Source organism: Phascolarctos cinereus, unplaced genomic scaffold (genome assembly GCF_003287225.1).
Source record: "Phascolarctos cinereus isolate Bilbo 61053 unplaced genomic scaffold, phaCin_HiC Scaffold_4;HRSCAF=312, whole genome shotgun sequence".
NCBI classification, from domain to species: Eukaryota; Metazoa; Chordata; class Mammalia; order Diprotodontia; family Phascolarctidae; genus Phascolarctos; species Phascolarctos cinereus.
Genome location: NW_027555847.1, coordinates 179785182 through 179802472, shown reverse-complemented (window position 1 = coordinate 179802472; position 17291 = coordinate 179785182). Strand labels below are relative to the sequence as shown.

The window sequence follows — 17291 nt, the reverse complement described above, 5'->3', positions numbered from 1 at the left end:
AATGCAAAACATATTTCCATATTAGCCATATTAAAAAAAAAAGTGAGACTGTTATACTTCAATTTGAACTCAGTTCCTTCCTCTGGCAGAATAACTTAATGTTAGTAATAATAGTAATAATTGTTGTTAATGCTAATGGTTCATATGGGCCTTCTTTTGTTTCTGTGAGGTAACACGGGCAGGTCAGTGTTACTAGACACTGTGTCCTCAGGGTAAGCTATACTAATGTCTCATCGTGGAACAACTACCCTCCTGTGACTAATGTGCCTTGAGCTTAGTATAGGATTATACAGTTAGAAGATACCTTACCCATCACCTGTCCCACACCCCTATTCCACCCAGGCTGCCTCATTTCTCATTTTACAGATGAAGAAGCTGTTAATTAATTATTAATATTATTTTCATTAATTTTTAATTATTATATTATAACAATATTTATAATAATGCATGACTTTTATTAAATTTATTAAAAGGAAATTTATAATATAAGGGTTATTAATTATTAATATTAATAATAAGATAGTAATATCATTAGGGCCTCACTGAGACACCACCCCATGCTATGCACTTGTTCATTCTTTGCTAGCTCTTTTCTCCAGCGCCTGGGGTGCCAACACTACTTTTTTTTTTAAACCTCTCCCTTGCTTTTCTTCTTTCTTGCCTTTTCTGTCTTCCGTCCAATGTTTCTCAACTTCCTTGTGAAAAGGTTGGCCCTCTGGAAGAGAATTGCCAGCCAATTAGCATTCCCTTCCCTCCCTAGGCCAAAATGACCAATCATTGTAGAACACCTCTTCTCAGCAGTGATCCTTGTTGTTTGCAACCTCACTGCCAAAAGGGTTTTCTTTTTGTGTTTCTGTTTTTCTTTCAGCCAATTCCCAGCCTAGAGCTGTCTTGGGAGACCTGAAGGTTTTGTAGATGCATTCCATGAATAAAAAATAAAGACTATTTAATTGTGCTGGGATGTCCTCCTGTCTTACTCTTATTTTTGTTATTTTGTTTTTTAAAGAGGCCAGTGAGTTCCTGTGAGAAATCTGACTTGGGTCAAGACAGTATACTTTGCATATAGATTTATGATCTTCTGTCCTCTTTTTGTTGTTGTTGTTCGGTCATTTCAGTCATGTCCAACTCTTCGTGACCCCATTTGGGTTTTCTTGGCAAAGATACTGATGTGGTTTTCCATTTCCTTCTCCAGCTCATTTTACAGATGGGAAAACTAAGGCAAACAGGGTTAAGTGACTTGCCCAGGGTCATACAGCTAGTAAGTGTCTGAGGCTGGATATGAATTCAGGAAGATGATTCTTCTTGACTCTAGGCTCATCACTCCATCCATTGTACTATCTTCTGTCCTCTTAGTGATTATGAATTAACTGTAAATGAACATCACCAATCTCTCTTGTGACTCAATTACCAACCACTTAGTCTGGCATTCATTTTGCAGGCTGGTTTCCCCAAAGACAGCAATTGTACAACCATGGAATTTTGAGAGGAAAGACAATTAAGTAATAAAAGCGTTTGGGGAGTTCTGAGCTCTAACTCAGGGGGTATATCCAGTAGAATGAAATGGCCTTACTTTCTATTTATTGAAAAAAAGCTCACTTGTGCAACCAGCTGATAGCAAAGTTTCTTCAACTATATATTCATCTAGAATTTCATTACGAGCTGCACATAAAATATTTATATATAGGAGGGCTGTGCTGCTACTCCCCTGCAGTTGAGATTTAGGTATACATTTTGTTGGAGAAGTGGATGGACATTGGATATCTGGAACTGTTTAGGGGTTTTTTTGTTTGTTTTTTGCCATGGGGTTACAGTTGTATTCACTGATAAAGTAGCCTTGGTTTCAAGCTAATATTTCTTTACAGAAATTTCAACTTAACAGTAACGGGAGACACTTCCAAGAGGGCAGGACAGGAGGGCTAATTCAGTGATTACCATAACCATGGTTATGGGGTGAACAATGTACTTTGCCCTTAGCAGAGCTACTAAAGTAAGGGGGGGTGTTATTGATAAAGGGGAAACATGTTGTTTTAGAATCATGTTTATTATAAACAGTGTTGGAGAGCCAAATGTCAATGCTGTCTTAAAGTTGACAACTTGCAAAATGTTCTTCTCACAGCAAAACCCTGAGAGGTATAGGTAGGACAACTGCGCTCCTCATTTTTACAGATAAGGAAACTGAGTTGGAGAGAGATGAAGCGACTTCCACATGGTTATAGGATCACCCTATTCAGAGCCAGAAAGGGTGGTTTAGTGGAAAGTTCACTGAACTTGGAGTTAGGCTCAAGACTTGTGTTCAAAGGATGCTTCACATAATAGTTCAGTGTGAGTCACTCGTCACAGTTGTAGTTTCCTTAACCCTAAAATTACAATCTTGTTGTGAGAATCTAATATTTGGAGGTGTGGGAGAATAGACCTGTGATTTCGTTGCTATAGAGAACTCCTGAGGTAGAAATTCCCTCTGCTAATGCAGATCTTTGTCTGCCTGCTTCTGAAAAGTAGCCTGCCCAGGGTCAGGCTGATTGCCTGTTTAAGCATTAAGGATAGACTTGAACCCAGGTCTCTGGACAAGGAGGCTAAGGGTCACAACACCAGGCTCGTTTTGATCCATTGAGATAATATCTGAAACAGTATTTGAACCCAGGTCTTAAACGTGCTGTACAATATTAGGTGCTGCTTTTAGGCCAACTCCTTTATTTTGTGGATGTGGAAACAGATCTAGAGACGTAAAATAATTTGTCCAAGGTCACATAGTAAGAGGTAATGAAGAGCAGAGCTGTTTACACTGCGCCATGGGGCTGCTCACAAACTGCAGTCAATACTTTTTAGAAATAATGCCTAGTTTAGTTATTCATGGTATAAATAATACTTAGGAAAAAAAACTAAATTATTATTTCACTCAAAGTGAGTAACCACAGTTTCTAACTGAAAGGCTTTTTTGATTTGTGGACTCGACTCATTTTAAATTCTGTTGGCTGGCCTGCTGATTTAAAGTAGATCAGAGGCTCGCATTTGCTAGAGCAAGGGTAGGAGCAGAATTAGTTGTTCTCATTAGGTAAGTATTCACAGTTCTACAAAGCCAGGCCAGGTTTGTCCGCCATACTGAAGGCCATGCTGTTTATGAAGTGAGTGATTAGACTCTGGTAATAGAAGAACTCTTTGGGGAGCCAAGACTTAAGGTTCAGATGGATACATGGTTTTCTGTTTATTTTTACCTCTTTTTGACCTCTTTTTGGATCTAGTAGAGGGATAAGATGAATACGGGTTGCTATAATGGAATATCACATGATAAATATTTAGCATTTTTTAATCAATAAGTATTTATTAAATTATTTTGGCTAGCCAATGGGATTAAGTGACTTGCCCAGGGTCACACAGCTAGTGTGTTATGTGTCTGAGGTCGGATTTGAACTCAGGTCTTCCAGAATCCAGGGCCGGTGCTCTATCCACTGTGCCACCTAGCTGCCCCTCAATAAATATTTATTTTTTTAAAAAATTTTATTAGTTTATTTTGATTTATCAACAATCACTTCCATATGCTTTTGAGTTTAAAATTTTTCTCCCCCTTCCTCCCTACCACCTTCCCCAAGACGGTGCACAATCTGATATAGGCTATGCATTTACACTGCTATTAAACATATTTTCAGTAAAAATTAAAACCAATAGGAGGAACCATCAGAAAGAGGAAACAAAACTCAACAGAAGAGAGAAAAGATGATAGCGATTCAACTTCCATAGTACTTTCTTTGGATGTGGATAGCATTTTCCATCATGAGCCTCTGGAGATGTCTTAGATCCCTGTAATGCTGTGAAGGGCTAAGTTTATCAATATCAGTCATCACACAACGTGGCTGTTAACTGCATACAAAGTTCTCTTGGTTTTGCTCACTTCACTCAGCATCAGACCATACAAGTCTTTCCAGGTTTTTCTGAAGTCAACCTGTTCATCATTTCTTATAGCACAATTGTATTCCATTACATTCAGATACCACAACTTGCTCAGCCTTTCCCCAGTTGATGGGCATCCTCTCAATTTCCAATTCTCTGCCACTACAAAAAGAGCTGCTGTGAATATTTTTGTACATGTGGGTCCCTTTCCCATTTGTATGATCTCTTTGGGATATAGCCTTAGAAGTGCTCAATAAATATTTATTAGGGATTTCTTATATGCCAAGGATTGGGCTAGGTGCTGGGAATAGAAGGAATTGAAATAATTCCTGCCCTCAAAGAGTTTTCATTCTAACGGAGGAAACCCTTTGGATGGAGGTTATCTATGTATCTATGTATCTCTCTCTCTCTCTCTCTCTCTGTATCTATATCTCCATCCATGGGGGGTGGATACACACAATACACACACATACATATATATATATATATATATATATATATATATATATATATATATATATATATATATATATATATATATATATATATATATACATATACATATATACATACTATATATATATATATATATATATACACACATACATACATACACACACACATACATGCACAAAATAGATACCAGATTATTTAGGGAATAAAGCAATAGCAGACAGGGTTGGGGGGTAGAGAAGGAAAGGCTTCTGGAGAAAGCTAAACCTTGAAGGAAATTAGCATTGCTAAAAGCAGCAGTGAGAAGAGAGGATATTCTGGGCATTGGGGACATACAGTTCAAAGAAACAGAGCCAGAAGAGGAAGTGGAAGGAACAGTTAGAAAGCCCATTTGGCTGGATTCTACTGTGTGTGAAAGGTGGTAATATGTGATAAGTAGACTGAGAAGATAGGATTAGGTCAGGTTTTGATAGGCCAAGTAGATGACTTAATATATTTCCTCCTAAAAGGAACAGAGAGCCACTGAAGTTTATTGAGTATGGGACTGACATGGTCAGATGTACTCCAGGAAAGTCACTAGCATTTGTGTGGAAGATGCATTGAAAAGGGAGAGGCTGATTAAGAGATGATGGGCCTGACTAGTGTAGTGGCCATGTAGGTAGAAAGAAGGGGATATGAAGATTTTAGGGAGTCTCTGAATTTGGATGAGAAAAAAAATTACATCTTTATTTTCCCTTAGCCCCTAACTGAAATGTTGCACTTACTTAAATTAAGAATTTTTCAATAAATTCATTCCTCTGAGAAGGGTTACATAGGCTTCACCGGACAAAGAGGTCCATGACAGAAAAGAAGTTAAGACCCTTTGGTCTAAGCAGATGCTCCATACTATTCCTCCTCCCTTCATCTCCACTCCCAACCCCTTGACTTTAGTATTGTGTAATGGAAAGAGTATCGAATTTGGAGTTCAGAGAAACCTTGGTTTGAATTCTGGCTCTGACACTCTGACTTTAGGAAAGTAAATACCTCATGGGATTATTGTCAGGGGTACACTTTGTAAACCTTAAAGAATTTTGTAAATGAGTTGTTACTAGTAAATTAATGTTTAAATAAATAAATTTAAATATATTTAATAAATGACACAATTGTAGTAGCAAGGATGATGAACTTGGAATCTGGAAAGAGCTCAAGTTTGAATCCTACCCCTAACAAATAAAAATCTGTGTGATCATGAACAAACCTTTAACACTCTGCCTCAATTGCTTTATCTGTAAAATGGGGGTGATAGTAACAGTAGCAACTCGTCTTATAAAAGTGTTGCAAGGATCAAATGATATAGTATACATAAAGTGCTTTGTAGATCCTGAAAGGCTATTATCTAAGAAATGTCTGCAAATATTAACTCTTGACTAGGTACCTAATTAGCTGACTGTTTAGATGGTACAAAATAAGAGATGATACAGTTATCCCGTCCACATCTCATCTTTCCCCATTGTGGTTTCAACATATTGCGGGTCAGCATAAGAAATTAAATGGAAAATTTTGGAGAGTTTTTAGAAGCTGCAGACAACACGCGAAGGCCAGTAGATGACACGGAAAAAGTTAGAAACTCAGAAATGCATAAAATATATGTAGAATATTGTGTAATATCAGCATATTTTATCTTTTAATATCAAATAATTCAGATTTCTTTTCTGGTATGAAGGGAGTGCCAAAAAATTTTATGCATATTTTCCAGATTGTAGAGGTGCCCCCATAATGTGGAAGGGATAACCATAGTCTAAATTATTATTATTTTTTAGGCAGTTAGGGTTAAGTGACATGTCCAGCGTCACACAGCTAGTAAGTGCCAAGTGTTTGGTCTGAGGTCGGATTTGAACTCAGGTCCTCCTAACTCCAGGGCTAGCTGCCCCAGTAGTCTAAATTTGATAATGTGGGACTTTGTGACATATTACTTGTTAATTCTGTCATAGTTAGAACTCTGAACTAGATGATAGATCTGATGCTATATGACATTTCTTATGTTATTAAAGATATACATGCTTGTCTTTGAATGTTTGCCTGAGAATTATAGTCCCAGGTATTCCTAGATACTCGTCACCTAGGTTAAGTCAGAGGTTCCAGATTTCTATAGATAATATTACCAATATTTATGCTAGTCCTTTGTACTTAACCTCTCTCCAAATAGAGGGGAAAAGTGTAGATTGATAAATAAACTTTAGCTTAAAGCATAAATGTTTATAAGTTAAGAGATTTTTTTCAGAATTCAATACTTTTTTTCAAAAAAAATCAAAATAAATAGTATTTGTATGGAATAAAACTAGAAAAAATTTCAAAGATATGCAACTTTGTTTCAAGAAAAGAATTAATTTGTTGAGTGTTCTATAAATATTGAAATAATTTTAGGGTTTTGATGATAGGTTTAGTTATTTTTTAGCTCATATCTTGTAACTCAGAAGTAATTATAACAAAAGTATTACCTGAATTTAAAAAGAATTGCTAACTATTATTGATTGAATTCCACTTGATGAAACTTGTTTTTCAAAAATTAACTTTGGGAAATTACATTATTTTACTCTCTATATAAAGTACACGTTAAAAAAAACCCAACTAACTTGTATTTCTATGCTTCTGTTTTAGGTACATAATACAAGACCCCAAAATCAAAAAACTTACTAAGCAGTTAGGGGGATACCACTAATATGCATGAAATAACTAGTGCATGGTCAAAAATATCTTTTAACTAAGGACTAATTTGTTTGGTATGGATAAGTGCTTAGTGTACATAACTGGAATAGAATTACGGAACCTTGGAGTTGGACAGGACCTCATACACTATTATTCAATATACAAAGTAGTATTTTCCTCCACAATATCTTAGAGACAATTGGTTGCCCAACCAAGGATGGAGAAGACAGTACCTCCAGAGGCCATTTTTCTTTTTGAAAGCTGTAATTGTGAGAAAACTTCCATTTTTCAAGCCAAAATTTGCTTCTTTTCAACCTTCACCCATTATTTTTTAGTTTTGCCTTCTGGCACCAAGTACAACAAACTCAATATAATCCTTCAAATATTTGAAGGCAATGATTGTGTCTCCAGTAAGTCTTCTCTAGGCCTACAGATTATCCCCCTATGGCAGGCTTTCAATTTCCCGCACCATCCTGATTTGCCCTCTTCTGGACAAGTTCCACTTTGTCAGTATTGTTCCTGGTGCCCAGAATTAAACCCAGTTCTTCTGAGCATGAACTTCATATTAATCATATAGAGTTCAAAGTCAGGGAGAAGCAAGAGTATGAGGCTGAGGTGTCACTATTTGGCTGATATTGGACTTTTTTAAAGAGACAACTTCATTGGGCAGGAAAGGAGAGGAGTAACTGCTCATGAATCCCTTTAAGTAGAAGAGCCACAGACCTAAGATTCCATCCTTGGAAAGGAAACCTTCCCTATTTCTGGGCATTTCTGGGATAAGTTGACCACAGAATTGAGAATTCTGAGAAACCTTCCTTTATCTAGGCTTGCCTCTGGGCCTTTCTTTGTCATATCCTACACCAATTACTGTAAGCTAATGAGGTTTTGCTGTGTTACGTGTCATTATTGGATTTCTCTGGTGCTTGATTTAGTACTGTTTTATTTATGTCTTACTTGAAACATGTTCTAATGTGTCTAAATGATATTTTCTTTCACATTTCAGGATAATTTTCATGGAATTGAATGGACTGCTTTGCTGAACCATTGATTCATTTCCATTCACTTGATATCGTAACAGTACTTGATTTAAAAATCTTCGACATACACAAATAAGGTAAGCTCCTTTGTGGTGTGGTTTGGTAATTCAAAATGAGAAGGTTTGTTTTTGGTTTGGGAACATGTTAAGTGTATTCTCTTCTCTTTTTTTTACCTCAGGCATCTATCTCACAATCTGCTAAAGAGTTTATTTTATTAAATCAGCATGTATGTGTTCACAAAGATATGTAGGATTAGAATTGAACCATGGGTTTTGGTCCCAAAGAATGAGAGTTGTCATTACGTAGCTTAAATTAACAAAAAACTGAAATGCTAGTCAGATCAGCCCCTTATCCTAAGAATTATACTGTACTATCCAGTATGGCCAACACATGTTAAAGAAACAAGGCCATAGGGTAACAAAGAAAAATAGAGATAAAGCAATCACATTCATGTTTGTGAAGTTGTCGTTTCTAAGAGGCCCTTCTTTATGTTGCTTTTTAAAGAAAAGAACATTTCACTTTTTATCTGTAGTTAATGGAGAAAGTTTAGTCTGGTTGTAAATGTTTCAGGCTTTCTTAAATAACATTTTGACATTTCAAGAAAGAGTTTTCCTCTCCTCTCCATGGCATAGATCGGCTGAAAATAATGAGTCCAAATTTCAAAAGTGCTTGATTGGTTTTCAAAGCTATTTGTAAAATGTCAGCATCCAGTAAAAAGGACTTTTCTGATCTTATTAAACAACAAATAGCTCTAATTCTTTGTACTTCTGTCATGTATAATGAATTGGCTCCTGTGCTTGTAAGACTGTTGGAAGTTTGTAGGGCATAGGTCTCTATAGTTGTTTGTCTAAGCTTAGCCCAAATGGGGTCACGTGGATTCTGACATGACTGAAATGACTGAACAATAGCTTCCTGGAGGGTGAAAGCTATATGATTGAAGGTAAAATTGAGATGGCTTCAGAGGGAATAGAAAAACCGTGGAGGTACACTAGAGGATGACGGTCAAGGCTCTTTTCTGAAAGAGTTCTAGAAGAAATGACATACTGATTTTGGTTTATGGACGCATTTCTCCCTTCCTTCCTTCCTTCCTTCCTTTCCTTCCTTCCTTCCTTCCTTCCTTCCTTCCTTCCTTCCTTCCTTCCTTCCTTCCTTCCTTCCTTCCTTCCTTCCTTCCTTCCTTCCTTCCTTCCTCCCTTCTTCCCTTCCTCCCTCTCTCCCTTCCTTCCTTCCTCTTTTTTTTGGAGGCATTGGGGTTAAGTGACTTACCCAAGGTCACACAAGGCTATTACTGTCCTCATTTATATATATGAGGAAACTGAGGCTTATTGTGCCTTGTCTAGGAGTCAATCTGCTAGGGAGTATCTGAGATGGAATTTGAACTCGGGTCTTTCTGACTTCCAAGTCTTGCACTCTGGCTACTATTCCTCTTAGCTGTTGGGGTGGGTACACAGGATTTCAGCAGTTGGAGGATTTACAATGGAAAGGATTTACAATAGTCATTGTGACTAGTAGTTGGGTTTTGTTTTTTATTTTTGTTTGTTTTTACTGTATCTGTGATTTCATTGACATAGGAATCTCCTTATAAAATGGTTTTGCACTAGCAGTGTAAACCAGCACTTCAAGTCTTAAAACAGGGATCCTTTTTAACTATATATATTTTTAAATTTTAATTTATTTTATTGTTAATTTATGGAATAAAATAAGTATTTTTGTAAATAAATAAATTTATTTTAAAACCAAATTAACTTTATAAATTTAATAAATAAAAAATATGATTTCATGTGAAACTGCAAATCTGCTATGCTTGCTATTTCTTCCCCCCCCTTTTCCCCTTCTCTGCCCCTTCCCTGCCCTAGTGATGGCTACCATTAGACACAAATAGGTATATGTGTGTATGTATATACATATATGTTAAATTATTCTATACATACTTCTATTTATCAGTTCTTTTTTGGATTTTGATAATTGTATTTTAATATAACTGGTTTTTTTTGTTCTCCTTTGTATTTTATGCATTTAACATTATTCTCAGGAGGAGTCAATAGATTTCATGACTTTGGTCAAGCAGCGTCCCAAAGCTGCTTCTAGATTGCCAGAGGGGAAGGGGTACTTGAAGCACATACAAAATGAAGAACCCCAGTTTTAGAAAGTTGTCTGGAACACTGAAAGTTTGAGTTCATTGCCTAGATCACACAGACAGTGTTCCAAAGAAACGGCCTGGAACCCAAGTCTCCCTGATGAATCTAAGGTGACATCTGTATCCACTAAGCCACACCCTCTCTGCATTTTGACTAGTGGCAGTGATGAGGCCATATTTCCATAGTCCTTTATAGTTCCCAAAATGCTTTTGTTGAGGCAATCCCTTCAGATAGTTTTTATTGTTCTTTAGTCATTCATGTATGACTCTTTGTGACCCCCTTTGGAGTTTTCTTGTCAGAAATACCGGAGTGGTTTGCCATTTCCTTCTACAGCTTATTTTACAGATGAGGAAACTGAGGCAAATGGGGTTACGTGATTTGCCCAGGGTCACACAGCTAATCAGTGTCTGAGGCCGTATTTGAACTCAGGAAGATGAGTCTTCCTGATTCCAAGCCCAGCACTCTATCCTCTGCAGGACCTAGTTGCTCTGTCAGGTAGGGTAGTGTAAGTATTATTCTCCCTCTTTTAGGGATGAAGAAACTGAGGTTCAGAAGTGATGGATTGGCTTGCCTAGGGGACACAAATGATGCCAGTGAGTGACCAGAATCCAGGTCTCTGTCCTCCAAGACCTATGGTGCAGCACAGCCCTTGTAGGTAATCTGTTAGGCAAGAGATGAAAAGGATGGCCTGAGCAGCAGTAATAAGGACGTAGCTGAAATTAGAAAGCATACATTTGTACACCTGGTTTGGTCATCAGAATCCTGTGGTTTCTCTAGCCTTGCTTTCAGGGGAATATATTGCCTATGTCAGGGGTGGGAACCTGCATCCTTAAGGTCATGTGGCCTTAAGCCCCAGGCTCCCTACCCCTGTCCTATATTGTTTGTTTATTATCTCTTACACTTGGTCTAATAATAACAACTTGTGAATGAGGGGAAAGTGATCCACAGATTCCAGTTAGGAAAGGGAAAACTCCTTCTGAAGCTTCTGTTTAAGGAGGAAAAATATCCCACCTGACAACGACTCCATGTGTTTCCAGCTGCTAAGAGATAACCCAGAGGAGTGGAAAGAATGCTGAATCAGGAGCCAGGTGATCCCAGGTTCAAATCCCAGCCCTGCTCCTTAACCTTGGTGAACATAAACAAATCATCCCCTCTGGGCCTCAGTTGTTTTTTTTTTTTAATTCTGTAATTGGAGGAACTAGGTTCTTCCAGTTCTAAATAAATAATACTGCACACGTCTCACACACACATATACACACACATACACACGTGTATTATTGAAACGTCATCCTGCTTTCTAGGTTTTAATGCTTTTCTCATTGGGAGTCTTCACAACAGGGCATGGAAAGCAGATGTACCACTAGGCTGTTTTTGAACTTTAGTGTCAGTTGGTGTTGTATAGACTTGTACCATCTTCATTTTTTCTTTTTTCTTTTTTTGGGGGGTGATAGGCAGTGGGGTTAAGTGACTTACCCAGGATCATACAGCTAGTAAGTGTTATGTGTCTGAGGCCAGATTTGAACTCAGGTCCTCCATTGAATCCAGGGCCGGTGCTCTATCCACTGTGCCACCTAACTGCCCCGAATCTTCATTTTTGTAGCAATGGAAAATCTTATTGCACACTAAGTGGTTCTTGACCTTAGATGCCAGGGTTGACATTTATTATATGGCTAGGAACTGCCAGGGATGAAGTAGACATGCACCGCTAAATTAAAATTAGTCATCCAAATGATCAAAGGTAGCAAGGGCTGTCTTGTGTCTTCTGCTTCTTATAGTATTGGGTACAAACATGGTTTAAGATTAGAAAAAAAAAAGCACAAAGTTGTTTAAGAAATGCTTGTTCAAGAATGCTTTCTTGTTTGTTGTTTGAGTCCCAGGAATTTTGCTCCTAGCCAGAAGGGTCTTCATTGTCCAGGAAAGTCCACTGGGTCTGTCATCTTAGCCTGGCTTCTGAGGATGAGATGGGATGTTGTTATCAGGTGAAAGTATTTTATAAGTTATAAAGTTGGGGGGGGGGAGAGAGAGAGAGAGAGAGAGAGATTTTGTGTGTGTGTGTGTGTGTGTGTGTGAGAGAGAGAGAGAGAGAGAGAGAGAGATACAGAGAGAGAGAATTATTCTTTCTTATAGTTTTGCTGAACCATATTATAATCCCACTTTCTTATTCATGCAAGAGGATGAAGGCTAGGTTAGTCTGTAAAGTTGTACCCCAGAACTACTTAGTACTATGCATGTTCAGTAATGTCATATAATCTTATAATGGTTTCTATAGCTAATCAATAAGGATGGAAGATGGACTTAAAAGAGAAATTGGGGAAATACAAGAAATCTTCACCTTTAAGCTGATCCATTTTTTTTTCTGTCTAAAGTAGAATTGTCCTCCAGTGAGTTACAATTTTAGTATGGGGAGGATGTAAAATTATTCATCACTTCCTCCCATTCTAAATCCTCTACCTCATTTTCTTCCCCTGTTTTCTTTGGGGTTTTTTGCTTTTGTTTTGGAAGATAAGTTGGAGATGGCCAGGGTGGGAAGTGACTCATTGGGTTGTGCCCTTCACACCAACTTGAGGAAACATGTAGATGTGTTAAAAAGCCTTCTGATCTACAGCCTTGTGCTCTAGAGAACTATAAGGTTTCTGTCAGTGATGAAGGTTGTGGACTTGGCATGCAGAATTTTCCTTGTCTGGAGTTTGCACAGTACTCACCTTATTACATTTTGAGAGGCAAATTTCATTGCTTAAGGGGACAATTTACTGTGGAGGGTTTATCTCTGTGTTTGAGCTCCTGATGTTTTTTTTCTGCCTTTTAATAAAATGAGAAGTCACAAAGCAATTAAATAGTAATGTAGTTTTCGGGCTTGAGGTAGAGAAAGGCTAACCAGGGGCAAAAGGACTTACATGATTGACAGAGGCTTGCTGGAGATTTACATTGGGAATAAGTCGTTCTTCAAAACTTTCTTCATTTTTCTCATGGGAATTATGGACTAAATCATGCACTGGGAGGATGGATGATTAAAAATATAGGAGTTATGAATTCTTTTTGACTTTGTAAATCTCTTAAGTCCTCTGCCTTAACATAAATATCTCATTTTGAGATGGGAATTAGAACTACCAAAGATTTAGGTGAAGCAGAGAAACACTTTGGATTTTTAAAAATAATGATGATTTGAATAATCTTAACATTGATGAGGATTTGGTAGATTCTTTTATGGACACAAAAGAATGAAGACTAGGGCACTGAATTTTTTTTCTGAAATTTACTTCAGTTCAGTTCTTTAAATATACAGACTTTTTTTTAGATCTGTTACAATAATATATTTTAAAAACATCTTTCAGTAAACCCTGGTCAAGAGGATGGCTTTTTGGAGTTTGCTTTTGTTGTTTTATACCCTGTTTAGTTTTTTGCCACTTAGATAAGATGAGGGAAAGGAGAGTAAAGGACTTGTTTTCTGAGGAAATCTAGGGTCTATGCATGGGTATTTCCCCTCCCCCATTCTGTTAAAAAAGAATCCTTGGTAACAGCTCTGCATTTTTGCTGACATTCTCACAATGCTTTATTAAGTTGAGGATTTTGTGGCACCTTTAATTATGGTGGTAAGAACATTTTTCTAGAGTTTTGAAATGTTGCCTTTTGGAGAAAGTTCTGTTTTGATCCAAATTACCTTGGTTTTGTGAATTCTAATATATTTGGCTTCCAGGATGGGAAACAAATAATGACATTAATATCGATGGACCAAATAGCTTTTGTGAAACTATTAATGTATTGAAAGCACAGTAGCTAGTCACCGTTCCCTGAGGAAGGGACAATAAAGAGTTAATGTAAATTACCTTAGAGACGCAGGTGAACTAAAGTGCAGAGACGTTCACCTGTTAATCACCTTTGTCGGTGAAAACTGGTGGTTTCCCCATCTCTGTCTAAAAGAAAAACAACCCTTTTACCTTTTATGCAGCAAACCTAGCCCTGCTTCTCTGTTCTTGCTAGTTTATTTACAAGTTATTTATCTGAAGATTCATATTGTGTGATGTCAGGTTTATTTCTAGAACTTTCTATATAATAATGTTTTTTTCCATGTCAATCAGGAAATATTTATGGGCACACATCTACATTGTGCCCAACATTTTGAGATACTGGAAAAGTATAAGATATACCTACCCTCCTAGAGTCATTCTTAGAGATCAATTTGTATTTTATTAATGTTCAAAGTTGTGAAATAATTTCTCAGAATGCTAGTCTTGAATAGGGCAGTCAAAATAATCCTTCCTATGTCTGTTACAAAGGGATTAAAAGCAATGAAGAGGCACATAGCTTTCTACCTCAGGGCTGGCCCCCTGCCTTTGTCACTCAAGGGCCTAGTCTCTGGCTGTTATTGTCTTTACTCTCCTAAGGGGCCGAAATCAGTTAAAGCAATTTGCCTTTCTACTTTCCGAATTTATTTATTCAACTAATCTTTAACCTCCTTTTTCCTCACTCTCTTTCATCCTCCTTAAACTATCCATCCATCAATACTCATTTATTATATTGCTGTATTGTGATATTGCCTAGAAAGATGGCGGCTTTTAAAAAGTCTCCTTGGTTTCTGTGACACACAGCAAAGGCTCACAGCTTTCTTAGGGCATTCCTGGCCAAAGAAAAGGTCGATACCCTTCCTCTCTTCCCCTTCTTGTTATTCCACATTAAAATATCATGCTTGTTGAAGTACCTCATTGCTATGGCAGTCAATGCGTTATGAATATATTCTAGTATAGCTAAAGGCATTGTATTGATGAAGGAGAGGTGAAGTGTTATGTAGCTTTAAGCCTCTCCATATCCATACAACATGTCAAAATATATAACAGTTTGAACAGAATGTACCTTCTAAGAACAAGCCAGTTCTTTTCTCTTGGATAAACAGCCTGTTTCAAAATATGTTGGCAGCTCAGCCTAACGCAGAAGGTGAAGTAGGTAAACAGCTAGCTGTGTTTCTGTCTCTTAGGCATGTTTCCTCTGCTTCCCGAGCCTCATTTCCCCACTCCTTTCCCAGCCCCAACCCCAAACGTGACTTTTTTCTCCACCCCACACACCCAAAGTTGGCAAGTCACCCTCATGTACTTTTGGGTCTCATGCCAAAAGATTTCTTCTTGTTGACAGATTTCATGAATGCCCAACCCTTTAGTGACTTGGTAACATCCCAAGTAAGACAAGATTAGGGATTTTTTTTAGAATGTTCTTGAGGGGTTAAGCAGGTTTGGGGTTGTTTTGGGTTTTTTTCCCTCCTCTCCATCAGTCTCTGAAAAGTTGATGCAAAGATAGGTTCCGGAGTCAGAGGGCTTAGGTTCAAATCTAGTGTAGATGATTCTTGCCAGTGTGACCTTGGGCTTAATGTCCCTGGGCTTCATTTTCTTCTCTACAGAAGGAAGGGGTTGGACTAGAGGATCTGAGGTCCTTTCTGGTTCTAGATCTGGGCTGTGATTATCTTTTGAATTGAAGGAATTTGTGGGCTGTGAAAAGAAGAAAGACTATTTTCTGGTTTCACCAATGGCAAGGTGCCCCAATGTTTTTGACTGCTTTTGTCCTGACCTCTTTTTTTTTTTTTGAACAAGGTTCCCACATTGTCAGCTGTGTGAAGGGGATCTGGGTGTTTGTGTGAAGTAGATTTAAAAGGTTGCCAGGTGGAAGTGATTAACAGGTGTAACCACAGTTACCAGTCTCTTCCATTACATTAGAGTTGAGTCCTTGCCTGGGAGCATGGGTGTGGCATGTACCTGATGCTTGCCCTAGATATTGGATATTGTCAGGTGGTAAGTAAATCCTTGTGATATATATGAATGCAATGTTATGCCTCTTCTTAGCTGGGGTTGTAAGATGTGAACCAAATAAAGGCAAATAGGTATTTCTAGTATGAATAACTTTGTATTTATTTTGCAAATATTTTTCATTTATTTGTGTACACATGTCTCTTCTTATGGAGTTTAAGCTTCTTGAAGGCAAGAACTCTTATTTTTTTCCTTTGTATCCCCATAATGCTTGGCACATAGTAGGTGCTTCATAAATATTTGTGTATTTATTGAAGGTAAGGACATTTTAAAATTGTCATATTCGGTCAGACAGTGGACCATCTAACCAGGTGTTCTATCTGGAACATCAAATCCGAAAATGTTTTGTTAGAAATTCTTATCTTTTTCTTCTCTCTCTCCCGAGAAGATAACCTTACTGGTGATGCTCCTATTTCTAAATGTCTTTACTTTTAATTCCTTTGATAGGCTGCTATTGATGAAGCAAGGATAGGGTCACATATTGGAATGAGCATTGGGCTGAGAGCTGAGAGCACAAGGGCTCCAACGTGGTAGACACTTAATAAGAGATTGATGAATTTGATCGATTTGTGAATTAGTCCTGGTTTTCCCATTAACTCTCTATCTCTAACCTTGCGCAGATTGCTTAGACTCTTTAGATGTCATTTTCTTCATCCTGTAAAATGAGGGTTTTGAAAATCTTTCAAGTATATATAATATAATGGATATTAGAATAGGGACACATCCTTAAAGCTTAAAATTGGAAAATTTTTAGTCAAACAAAAGAAATCCCATAACTTTACCAAAAGTGGTCATTATTTCAGCAGGCAACTAGCTGGATCCAGGTGTGTATAGAGCATTAGATTTGGAGACCTGAAGACCTGAATTCAATTCTTATCTCAACCTTTTATTAGTTGTGTGACCTGGGCTACTCTATGGGATTTGAGAATCAAATGAGATAATATTGATAAAATTTGAAGTGATATATAAACACTAGCTATTATAGTAGTATGATTATTATGATCATCATCATCATCATCATCATTACTACTACTATTTCATGAGGTGTGATAGGCTGCTACAAATAAAACAGATGTATTACATATGTATGAGATAGGACAGACTGATATAGCTATATTTATGTTTCACTTAGTATCTCTGAGTCTCAGCTTCCTCATCTGAAAAATAAGAAGACTCCTTTAAAGCACCTTCCAACTCTAAATCTACCACCAAAGGATGGGTCCCTTTTAGTCTTGTCTTTCCCGTGTCTTTAAAAAAAAAAATCTATTCTAGTAGGCTGTTAATAGACTGTAAGCTTTATGAGG

General features: G+C 37.4%; 1 protein-coding gene across 2 annotated transcripts in view; it reads left to right on the top strand.

Annotated features, from left to right (window-relative positions):
• Positions 1-17291, top strand: part of KANK1 (KN motif and ankyrin repeat domains 1) — a 251539-nt gene that overhangs the window by 85253 nt on the left and 148995 nt on the right. For both annotated transcript variants that reach the window (XM_021001792.2, XM_021001791.2), the window contains exon 2: positions 8027-8137. The gene's annotated coding sequence lies outside the window, so the exon portion shown is untranslated. The remainder of the gene's footprint in view (positions 1-8026; positions 8138-17291) is intronic.